Source organism: Aythya marila (genome assembly GCF_965140915.1).
Source record: "Aythya marila genome assembly, chromosome: 5".
Lineage (NCBI taxonomy): Eukaryota > Metazoa > Chordata > Aves > Anseriformes > Anatidae > Aythya > Aythya marila.
In genome coordinates this window covers 61016055-61029140 of record NC_139046.1, presented here as the reverse complement: position 1 = coordinate 61029140, position 13086 = coordinate 61016055, and positions in this window count along the sequence as shown.

The following is a 13086-nucleotide window of genomic DNA, read 5'->3' as shown; positions in this document are numbered from 1 at the left end:
GAACTTGCTTATTTTGCCTTTCTTGTGATGTTTCTTCTTTTCCATTTACTGTTTGGAACAGGCTGCCCAGGGAAGTGGTGGAGTCACCATCCTTGGAAGTCTTCAAAAGACGTTTAGATGTAGAGCTTAGGGATATGGTTTAGTGGAGGGCTGTTAGCGTTAGGTTGGAGGTTGGACTCGATGACCTTGAGGTCTCTTCCAACCTAGAAAATTCTGTGATTCTGTGATTCTGTGAAATGTGTACTTTGTTTTCTGGTAGAATTTGGAGGTCTCAGGTCTCTTTGCTGTGCTGGTGTACCTACACGGAAACAAACAGCAGAAAACAAAACAAACAAACAAAACAACAACAACAACAAAACCAGCCTTTGCCTTGAAGATGAAGTGATTCAAGATGCATTTATCATGCACAGAACTGTTGTGTAAAACAGAGGAAGAGATCTGACAGTTTTAGTTGCCTGTTGAAGACCAGGTATAAGCAATGACTTTTTTACTTTGCTATAGCTAAAGACCTATGCTGTTATTATGCATTTTAAGGATTGTGTAAGAGCTGATGCTGAAATACATTTCACCAGGACTATCTCAAGTTTGATGGGCTCTTTAGTGCATGTTAGGCTGTAGGTTTTTTGGCTTCTTGCAGTCTTCTCTCTTGAGGAAACTAAATGTAAAATAAATGTTTGAAATGTTCTAAATTGCCGTTTGGTTTTAGACTTTACTTGAGTTTTTCCCTTTTAATATGAAACATGTTTCTTCCTGTGTACACTTGCTGTGATTGTAATACACATAAAAACCATTGTATTACAAGCTGGGCTGAAGGTACTGCCAATGCAATGCTGATTAGTCTGAGAAACTCTGTAATGAAAGGCACTGAAATCAGTAGTCAGCTAAGGTCAGTAGCTCTGTTGTTGTAGTAGCTTGACCTATTTGTGCCACTTGCAACTACACTTTGGTGTAAAGGGAAGGTTCTGCTAAACAGGAAATGAATTCAGAGACAGTGGCTGTAAGGGACCTAACAGAGGACAACAAAGAAACACAAAGCGTGAAAGTAGCTATGAAGACTAGCTTGCAATATATTATTAAATAAATAAATTTTATCCCTCTGCTGTATCAAATTGCTTTGTCCTTAGTGTAATAAGTGCAGTGAGGCTGCACTTTCTTCCATAGACCTTACATACTGTTGGGTTTTTCTTCATTACCCCCTGCCACTACACTCTTCTACAGAGAGCTGTTCAAGTCAGGTCAGGCACTTATTAGCCCTCATATTTGATTCTGAAATGCTTTTTTCTCTTCCCATGCTTATGCTGCATGTCACTGTGATCACAGCTGCCTTTTGTTATCACAGTTAACCTGCCCTCTGCTGAAAGGGAACTGAATTATAAGGGCTGTCTGTGCACAGCTACAAGACCCAACAGGTAAGGCAGATGTTTCTCAGGCTAATTTAAGCATCTTGTTGTGAAGGATTTGAATAATGATTCTGCACTGGCATTAGCTGTTGGATGGTGGCACTTTGCCGGCTTTGATTAATTAGTGAAGTCAGTTGTGAGGGAAAAGGGTAGATGGTGCTTCAGCTCTGGCTTTAAAATGTGAGTGTTGGCAAAACAGCAATATAAATGCGTATGTGCTGATTGATTTGCTTGATTCCTTTTAAAATCCAGCCCACACATTCCCAGCTGTTTTGAAGTTGTAATGTGAAAGTGACTCTCAGTGGTTCTGAAAGTTTCTCCCAAATTGTGACAAAGTCAGAAGCTGAGGCATTATTCTCTCCTTGGTGTTTCTTTCATGTCAGCAGTAACTATTTCAAAAAGTTAGCTGTGTTCTGCTTTTTATTTTTCATGATGCGCTCTGTCTGCATCTGACTGAGGCTAGCAAAACTTCTTGATACAACTGCCGTAACAAAAGAATGAAAAATCAGACAGACGATATTCTGTTACAATATGATCTCTCCTGTGATTATTCCCTGTACAATGGATTATTCTAAATGGATTATTCGTTGTATCAGGACTAAAGAATCATAATGGTTGGTGATAAAATACAGGATATGTGGTGTCACACATGGGGCACTAGGGAAAAAGGTCTGAATCCACAATCCTATTTTAGCTCCAAAGTCTTCACTACTAATAAGCAGAAGTTAATTCTCTCAGAAATGTTGTGGACTGTGTGGTGAGACCAGCACATTATTTCCCATAAGCAGTGTGACACTACTCAATAACCTTTCACCACTGCTTCTCCCTGAATTTTACAAGGTTGTAATTCATTCAGGATTGGTTCTGAACCAGTTCTTGTACTGCAGAACAAAACCATGGCACAGGCAGGTATTTCACCTGAATCAGGAATGTAGGATTTGGTCCCTTAGAAATACTTGACCTTCCAGAAATGGAAAAAATGTAATAATTACCTTGAGGAAGCATTGGCTAGTACTACTGGAGAACTTCTTGGATGCATACGCTGTTCCTCACTTTTATACTCTCTTGTAAAATATATATATACCTATAGTTACTATAAGAAAAATTGGGAAAACATCAAAACATAATTAGAATGGCAGGAGAGAGTTTATACACATTATTCACAAAAACAAAATAGATAAGTAGTTATTGATTAAAGGGATGCACGCTTAACAGCAATTTATAAATCCAGGACTCAAAATATAATGTTTGTTTTAATGCTTTTAATTATTTAACATGCAGTGACATTTCTGTTTTGCCAACAGCAGCACAATAGGTCCCTAATGAACTGCTGTGAGTTACTAATAATTAAACCATCAGGCAGAAGCAAGGGGTGCAGCTTGTTATTAGATTAGCATTCTCAAATAATCATTCTTTTGTTTTCGGAAAAAAACTCTTTCTGAGAGTCTTCTACTCTGCCCCGACCCAACTAGATGCCAGCCATTTTGAAAGAGCTAAGTTTAGTCATGGCTGATGCTTGCAGAAGCTCCAACATACCTATAAAAAACCTGGACTTATTCATAGGACTATGATGAAAGGTCGGTATCTGTGCTTCAAACTCTAGTCCAAGCTAACACGTGAAAATCAATTGTTTGCAAAAAATGTTGGTGAATCTTTTTTCTTGCTCTAGTTAACTTTTATTTTGTGATCTGTGATCATTAAAACAAAACAACAACAAAAAAGACAAAAAAAAACACAAGCAGGCTTGGAGTGCAATAAAAAGTTGGCTTACACAGTTTCTTGAAGGGCAGTGTCAGAAGGCACTGGGTTGTTGAAGGATGCTCATCAGCAGGCAGCATATCATATTAGATTGTGTAAACAATGGGTTGGAGATAAATAAAAAACCTAGTCTGATACCTTCAAGTAAAATCTGGTTTGTTTGTTTTTTTCTAAAATAAATATTCTGTTCTACTTGCATGGTAGCTTCAAAAGGAAGTAGGAGAAATAAACAGGGTGTCGAAAGGGAAAACAAGAATAATATGAAAAGAGATTGAAAATACCAAGCCTTTTTATTTCAGTTGAGAAGGAATAAGAAGAAATATGATAAAGGGATCAAAAATAATAACTGGTGTAGAGAAGGTAGATCAGGGACTCTATTCATGCTTTCTCTTAACACTAAAACAAGAAATATATAACTGAACGAAAAGGAGCCAAACTCAAGACCGACAGAAATAACTACTTTCACTTGGTTCCCTGGCAGAATTGGTAAAAGGTGCCACTGAATTACAGAATTTAGCAAGTTTTGTGTTTTCTTTTGTTTAAAAAAGATCTCTTGATTTTGAGAAGTATTTAAAACCTGCAGGTTATATCCCCTCCAAAATTTCTGTTTTCACTAGAAGTTCACCTAGCTATTGGAAAAAAACTTCCTTTTGAGTCATATACATCCATAACCAGGCTTCTCTGGAAGCATGTGGGTCTGGCCTGAGTCAGAGGCTAGTTGAGGGAGCAGGTGGGACACTGTACTTCTTGCATCTTTGGTACCTTTTTCCCCATTGTCCAAGTTGGAAAATTCAGATGAGCCTGAACTGAACAGACAGTTCTGTACTGCTCATGCAGAAAAGCTGTGATGTGGACGTGGCAGGTGAGGGTGGGTCTCTGAGAAATGGACCATCCTTGTCCTTGTTGGTAAGCAGAATTTGTGCTGGAGGGAGTTTAGCCTAAAAGCTGCGGCAATAAATTTACCTACTATGTTTTGTAGATGGGCTCCTGTACTGCGAGAAGCTTTCATAGCTGAGCAGAATAAGGTCTCATTTGTATTTAAAATTAATTCAGTGACTGGTGTTGAGAAGCTAATGCAGCAGTAAAAATTGAGTCAAAGGGGAGCCTATATAGAGTTGTGAGGAGAAATCTTGCTTAAACTTGGATGAGGCCTTTTGGACCGTTTTTTTTTTTTTTTTTTTTTTTTTTTTTTCACTGAATTTTGCCCTACTTGTAAGAAATTAATATTGTTTATTTGACTTTTTTTTTTTTTTTGTCAAATGCCCACATAAATACTTATTTTACTTGTTAACCTTATCAAGATCATATTTTATACATGGATCTTTCTTTCATTTTTATTTATTTATTTTTATTTTTTTAAATGAGTGACAAGCACACTGACAGTGCACAAATAGCGCATTCTTGGGAGCATAAGTCCACCCCATATATATTAACATATTAATACATCTCACGCTTAGGTCAGTCAGTCTCTAACACCATACTGGTGCTAAATGTGCATGACTAAAGTAATCCTGGACTGGTTCTAAAAGTATTATTTTATACAGTTGTACACCTGACTGATGCTTCTCTTGTCCTTAGTCTTAAAGTAAATGCATATCTGATAGATTGCAGACCACAGACCTCCCGTGATTAGCACTCACTATAGCCTTGGGTCAGTATACTTGAGCGTACGCAACACTTAAGGGAAAAACAATCTTAAATGTCCCATTGATGGTTAAAAATCTGTAGTGGTTATTTCTGAAATAGGAATTCTTTTCTCCAGGTTGGTACCTTCATTTTAAGGGCTATTAGCTTACTATCAAACACAGAAGCTATCTCTGCCATATTCCCATAACCTATGCATTTTAATGTGCCTAGGTCATGATGTGAAATGTTTCACCACCTTGAGGCTCTTAGAAGTGTATATATTGACAATACTTCTTCTCTGGTGTTTGCCAGGACCCACTTCACATTTTGGAGAGACTTCTGGCAGCTGTGCCTCTGGTGTATAGTGGGCTGTTCAATTCATACATATTCCTTACATTTTTTTTGTTGTATTCCACATGTACATGTAGGGAGATTTTCCTTTTCCCCAGCTGTATTATCTCACTTTCTCATGCTTTTTTCAGAGGGCTCTTATGTGACAGCCTGAGAAGAAACTTGGACCCTTTGATACCATCTTTCTACACAAAGATGCTTGCTATCTCTACAAGCCACCCAAATGGCTCTTGGTTCATATATAGAGAAAGATTTTAAGTGATATGTATTTTGAACTACCTATATTGTATTGATTTACTGTAAAACTTTACTCTTTATATAAGCTAGTAGGCTCATTTTCTCCTGAAGGCAGTATACATGGTGCAGGAAACAAGGTACTTCTTGTTCATGGAGAGTCTTGATAAGTATGCTTGTTTTCCCACCTCTATATCATAGACAGGCTACATGATGGATGTTTTGGATATCCCTGAGAGAAGTATTGGTAGCACCACTATTTCTGTGTTTATGTCAGCAGGCAGAATGAGAACCTGTGTGTCGTGGCCTCGCTACCGTCAACCTCACCACTGTACATGCAGAAGTGTAGTTGTACTGTATGAGAAATGCATTGTATGAAAAATACCTTTTTGTGGTTGGTCTTTGGCTTTGCCAAGAATGGGCAGAATGAGGGATATTGCTTCATATTTGTGCCAGACAAAAACATCAAGAGTATTTCCATGACTGCTACATGCATGAGACTTATGGCAGTTTCCTACCAGCACGTTGGGGATGGACAACTAAGAAAATTCCCAGATCTTATGCTTTATGAACTAACTTACTGAATTGTTGAGGAGGTACTTTTTTAATGTTTGTGTGACTCTTATTTCTCCCTAGTTGTATTTATACTTCTGAGAGTCTGAGGAATCAGAAGAAAAGCAGTGCAGGGAGAACTTCAACCCATTTTCAAAGATTCACAAAACTCAGTTATTATGTGGGTTATTCTAACTGAATAACAACACAGAATCTTTTGAAATTTGCTTATCTGTCAAGAATATGTTATTCCATTTAAACTATGAAAAGACGAAGTAGATTCCATAATTTAGTATTTTGGCTTCTGACAGCTCTTCTTTTTCTTCTACTCTACATTTTGGGCCTTTTCCACCCCCTTGATGCTCTCTTCTGATGACACTTACAGGTGGCAAAAGAAGTAATTTGTGTAGGGAGTTAGGAGAAGAGTTTCTTACAGTAATAACTTTGCAATTCCTTCATGGTTTTTTATGTCACACAGATAATCTTTATCACTTCAGGAAACTAACCTGAATATTAGATATTGGGCCTCTTGGACATGAGCCCCTTCTGAATATGAATACAAACTGTAAAAAGTCATGTTGAATCTTTTTCTATGTGATGCATCAGAAGTTCAGAAAAAGTTCATTTTATTTTTACCTTCAAGAATTGTGATTAGCCAGAAACTATGCTTTCAGAACCTGCAAACAGTCCATTTATTTGCCAGCATCAGAATGAGACTCAGAGTTCCAGTGAAAACATCTTTTTGTCTGCTAATGTAATGGGTGCTTATTTTCTGCATCTTCATGTTACTTGGAAAAGCATCAGGGTTTCATTGTAAATCCATTATGTCTCCCATGGTCAGAAATTATAAATGACAACTAGTCCCAAGGTAAAGAAAAGAAAGTATTATTTTGTAGAGTAAAAAGGGGTTAAATCACTTTTTATCATGACTGTCCTCTTGGTTATGACATATTCAATGTATTATTTAGTTTAAGTGCATGATTAAGATAGAACTGGGGTACTTCTGGGGAGCATTTTCACAGACGTTATACTTACAGTACCTCATTCTGTGGTACAGAAGAAAGAAAAATGACATGTCCCTTTGTGAACCTATCCTTTTAAAATTAGGTTATAGATTATATAGTGGTGTGAGATCCTCTATGAATTTCTGGGTCAGAGGTACTTTGTTTTCTTTCTTTTATACAGCAAAACCCTTGTATCTTTATTAAAAATTTATTTGCTGTCAATAATTAAATGCTTATTATTTGATCTTTAATGGGGTCATGATTCCCATATTCCCATATTAATGAAATAATGCAAAAGTAAAAAATGCCTTTCAGTTGGAAAAATTACTTATTATTCTTTCTTTGTTCTGAGTAAAATAGTTTATCTTAAATTAAAAATTAAAAAATGAATATTCTTTAATCTTGGAATTAAATTAGTGCTAATTAGTTCTATTTTCTCTACAATATTCAAATGCTAAAGTCTTAGTCATTTCTTCAGAGTATTAATAGTGCCCTTTGGCTGTAATCAAGATTATCTTCAATTAAAAGCAATACAGTTAACTCAGTTACATTAACAGTTATTGTTCTCAAATCACAGGGTTAAGAATACAAATCCTGTGTGTTTTCAGCATGGCTACATTGCTAGGGTGTGTGGTGCACGGATGTGTTATTTACACATTGAATCTAAAATGCAGTAACTTACCATGTGCTTCACTGATGAAACCCATTCGTATGTAAAATAATTTGTTAAAGTGGTAACATACACAGAACTGAAAGATGGTGCATTAAGCTAAAACATTTTTTGGATTTGGTCAGTGTTCGAGCAGTGTTCCCCCCTTCCCAGCATACCCTTCATTCTGCACCTTTTACTGCAAACTCTGTGAATTATGGGGCATTTTTGATGAGTGAATTCTGCTTGATATTCACAGCTGTTATTCTCCTTTGTGAAGAATTAAAGAGCACTTGCCAGTCTGCAATAATTCATCTTATTTTATTAATGCTTTTTTTTAGTTCAGAAAATTTGTTACATAGAGTAATAGAGGACTTCAGCTGAAAACAGAAATATTTCATTCAAATTTCTTAGTGTATCCAATATGAATAAATGTTAGTCCCATAGAAACAGAAGAAAAAGGTTTTCATGCATGTTCACAGAACAGCTCTTTATGGCTTCAAAAGCTAAGCACAGAGCTTGGGAAAATTCCTTTCACTTGGCTGTGTTTACAAACAAAAAGTATAAACATCGTAAGCAAACAGAACTGATGAGGGGAACCTTGTTTGCTTGTTAGCAGATTAGCACTCCAATAGCAAAACTAATGTGATTCTGTCTCAGTAAAAATTAATAACAGTTGGTGACTTAAAAAAAAAAAAAAAAAAAAAAAAAGCTTTAGAGTTGCAAAAATATTCTTATATTTCTACAAACACCTGTCAATATCACTTCTATAATGTATTCCTGCTAGAACAGAAAGAACTTCCAGTGGGCTCTAATACTTGATAGTTTCCATCAGTTTTGATGAAATTTTTATACGTCAGAAGCTTTTCTAAATTATAATCTCTTTTTATTTTATATTTTTCTTATATTTAGATTTACCCATTACTGATCTGCAGACGGCAGTGGTGATTTATCTGTGTTGCCACCCTTCAGAAGCTAATGAGGTAAATCTCATATTTAACTGGACATATTTAAATCTCATATAACTGGACAGAGTCTGTTAGAAAAGAAACTGTATTCAAAATCTGTTAGCAAACTTAATTTCGATAGGTTTCTAAGATTTTAAAATCTTTTTTCTCAAAGCATAAATGCAACCAAAGGTTTTCTTTTAAATAATATTTCTATTCTCTCAAGCAAATACCCTTTTTGAGTCTCAGAATGCTGGCACAGCCATCTTAGTTTGACACTGAGGCAATAAATCAAAAGGGTTGGACAAAAATATGAAACCATACCCTTCAGAAAGAGCATTGTGTCTGTACATGCAAAAATAATTGCTTTCTTGGAATGTGACAAAAGAAAATTGAATATAAAATATGGTGTTAACAGACAACAAATCTAATTTTTAGAGGTTTCTTTTTCTACCTCAGTCAAGAGGATTTCCTGAGGAATTGTGTATCTTTGGTACAATATGAGAAGACATAAATATCACATAGGTGATATTTAATAGAAAAAGGATGTATTAGGCTTGAAAGAATTTTACTTTTCTTTCCTTTACCAGGTATGCTCTTTAGTCCCAGGCATGCCCCTTGACAAAGCATACAAAACTTGATTCCACATTGTATCTGTCTGTTCTAGGAAGTTATCTCTTTTCGTAGCTTCATTGCTGCTAGAGGTCTCAGTTTACTGTTAAAGGTTACAGGAGCCTTATACATACTTGCATTTGATTTTTGGACTGGGCTGCCAGTCATCATTTCATCATTCATGTAATTGCAGTTTTATTACTGACTTTAACCCTTGAGTAGAAGTTAGTCCAGAATTTCAGAGTCTCATATTTTCTATCTGGATTTCACCTGTGGGTGATATGAGGTGTTTCCTAGCAGGAGAGTTCTACCTCCAGTTCTGTTGCTGGGTTTAGTCCCCCTGCAGAAAGTATTGGGAAGGATGTGTATGTAAATGAAGGCTGTAAGTAAGGACACATGCAGGCTTGCGGTGTGGAGTGCCTCTTTCAGTATTGTTTGTATTTCACTGTTAGATGGATATGCTGGGCTATATTCTGATCACAGTCGTAGAGAATTTGTCACAGTGCAACTAAAACTGGGATGTGTTTTGTTATGTATTTTGCTAATTACTCCAGGCTTATTCTTTTTTTTTTTTCAGCAAGACCTATGTTTATACATATTTATGTATGAAAGTGTGAAGAACAGATATACAAAATACCTCAGGACTGCAGTGATCTGTCCTCAGGCACACCTGGTGTACAGGTGTACTCCCAGGCATCTCATTAAACCTCAGATAATTCACCTTTGCAATACATAAGTGGGAATACAGTGTCTCTTAGTTCACTCTCTTTTTACGTGTTAGCATATTGTGTAGAAGGAAGAAAAAGTTTATCATCTTTCTTCAATTAACAGTTGGTGAGGAAAAATGGCTTTTACTATTTCATTTGATTTCAATAGGCATTGGGTCTACCTGTTAGAAAAACAAACAAACAAACAAACAAAAAAACTATGATTTTGATTAGAATGAATGTTGATTGGAATGTTTGAAATCTGTTTTTTTTTTTTTTTTTTAAAGAAAACATTTTCTTTTTAATAGCTCTCCATAAAACCAGCTGCTCAGATACACATTTTATTTCTGAGTACTTTATTTTCCAAATCTTTCCTTTATTTGCCAGAGGGAAGCACATTAATATGAACATAACTGTCAGCCTGAAATCTGTGACACTGGAAAAATATTCAGGCTGACTAGCTGATCTGAGTTGCTATAATAAAAAAAAATATATATATTTTTAAAAAAGAATAGAAGAAAAGAAAAAGAAAAAAAGAGAGAGAGGGAGAAAGAGCAACACAACCAAATGAAGTCTTTTTTTCCCCAAACCACATTGTGGCAAGAATGAGGGAAAAAAATGGGAATTTTTATTTTTTTCTCACAAATCTACAAGTGCTGAAAATATAAAATTCAAAGTTCATTCTCTACACTGTAATGAAGAAAAGGATGAAAGAACTCCATCAACCCCAGAGCTCTACTTTCACTTATAGAGCTGTACATAAACTCTTCTGATGTTATTATATTATGAAATTCACAGTGAATTAAGGCAAAACCAACTCATCATTGATTTTTCACTCTAACTTGAAATCAGAAAAGAATTAGAAATATTTATATACATATAGAGAAGGTCAGTCAGTTTGGTACCTCACTAAGAACCATCCTGAAAGCCTGGTCCTGTCACCAAGCATGGATTCTTTTGACTCTGCCCAGCCAATGAGGAGATTCACCTTGAAGTCAGGCTTTGGAAAAGGCAGCATAGAAATCTCAGTGCGATATTGTAGCATTTTCCATTTTTACTGTAAGTGAAGGATCTCACCTTAACAAGTAATATTTTTTGATGTTTCAGGGTGTAGTTTAAGAGAGAGTGAAACAATCATTTCCCAGGTAGAGTTAGTGATGTGCAAGAAATTGTCTCAAAAGGTTTCAGGAATTTGATTGACGAAATGAAACATGGTCCTGACATCAATTTACTGAGATTACTTTTTAATGAATAAGACTTTAAAAGCATATGCAAAATTAAGATCAGTCACCAAAAAATGCATCTGGATATTGCTGTTAAAGAATGATAATACATAATGTATTGGAAATTAACTTTTATAACCTACAGAAAATGATTCTTGTCGCTGGCTCTCCCAATTTGTGACAACTTTGGCAGTAGAAATATTAATTACAAGCAAAGGAAACCTGAATTATTATTTTTTTTCTTAATATCACCTGTGTGCCAGATAATGCCCTCTTAAAATATTAGTGTGCATGATTAGGGACTGCTTCTACAGTCAAATCCTGCTTATCTCCCACATGCAACTTCTCTCTGAAGTTAAAGAGTGTGTGTGTCTTTCGAATAAGGATTTGGCCCGAATTTTTCCCTGTGCTCTTTTTCGTAATTTTCATGCTGGCATTGCAGTCTGTTTCCCTTCTTTAGAAAAACTGTATTCCTAGTGAAGACAATAAAAACGTTCACGGTAACTTTAATGACAAAGTGATAAAGTCCTTTGACAAAAATACATATAACATCATTAAGGATATATTAATTTATACTGTATTTACCTGATTTGAGTGTTTTGATCAAAGATGGTCCATTTTAAGAATTTGAGATTTAAGAAAAAAGCTGAAAGAATTGGATTAATTTCTCCTGGTGAAAAGAAGAGGAATCTTGATTGTGGCCTTTCCATGCCTAACTTAGGCCCATGCCATATGGGGAAAAATAAATATATAAATCTCACTGTGAAGCTAAGTAAACAGGTAAACACCACTCTCTCTAAAGGAAGGACTACAACTTTTTGGACATCAGTTTCCCAGCTTTTATGAAGACTTATCCCAGTCTTTTATGAAGACTTATACTTTAAAGAACTATCACAGAATATATTTGACTTTTTGATACTTGATGACTGACTGTACTCAAGATGTTTCCTTCCTGCAGTATACATGGTTGCACTCTGGTAGATGTCTCAGTCTCATCTAACCGCCTTCAAGTTAATTGTATCTAAAAGGAAGAAATGCGGAAAATGCTTCAAGAGAGAAGGCATACTAGCTGCATATAGCTTAAATCTTGTTGATGGGTAGGAGTAATAGGTAGAGGTATGGTAGCTTCAAGGAAAAGCTGGGTTCTTGCAACCTGTTTTTCTCCACAATGAGAATGAAGTGAAGCTTTCCCTACCCAATTATTAGCTGAAAACTAGAGGCTTTTATTAGCCTAATCATCTTTCCACAAAGAAGGAATAGCAGAATGATGGAAATGTCCTCTGGACCAGATCTTATTCTTCTCCACGGTATGCAAAAGGTTTGGTTCTAAACATACACTGTTTTTCCCCAGAGATCTGATAAGTATCACTTGAAATTTATCATAAGTTACTTTAATAGCATCTTTGATGCGACTAATGATGCTGTAAGAATAATTATATAATTTAATTGTGATTCTCTTTAGATTGTCTCCTTTTTGCAATAAGCTGAAGCATACCCACATGTAAAGAGATGCTGTGTGTAGCTTGATAAAAACAGTTTTACCTAAGCACATTTGAGAGCTCTTCTGTATTTGCTGTAGCCAAGTTGAATAAAAGTGAAAAATCTATTTCTGTATGTAAAAGGAGAGAATATTTTCCAAAGGAAAATAAGGGAGGGGGTGGGTGAGTGAACTACCTTACCATAAAGCTACTCATGCATTATTAATCTAATTTCCTATGAAGTTTGAACAAAAAGCATGTTGAGACATTACTCTCTGTTTCCATGTTAGACTGTGTTCATAATGCTCTCTCCCGTTTTATGTAACATATTCTTCAGCCTAAATAAGATATTGTTGAAGCCCCAGGATTTCTATGCCTTCAAAGTGCTCTGTTTCATTTCTAAATACTATAGATTTTGAAGCACAAGAAGCTTTAAGTTTGGTACTTCAAAGGCCGTTCACCTTTTTAGGCAACCCCTAAGTTGGCTTTAGTATTTGTTTATTACCTGCAATTCTTCACAAGAAGCACCAGCCTGTTTTACAATT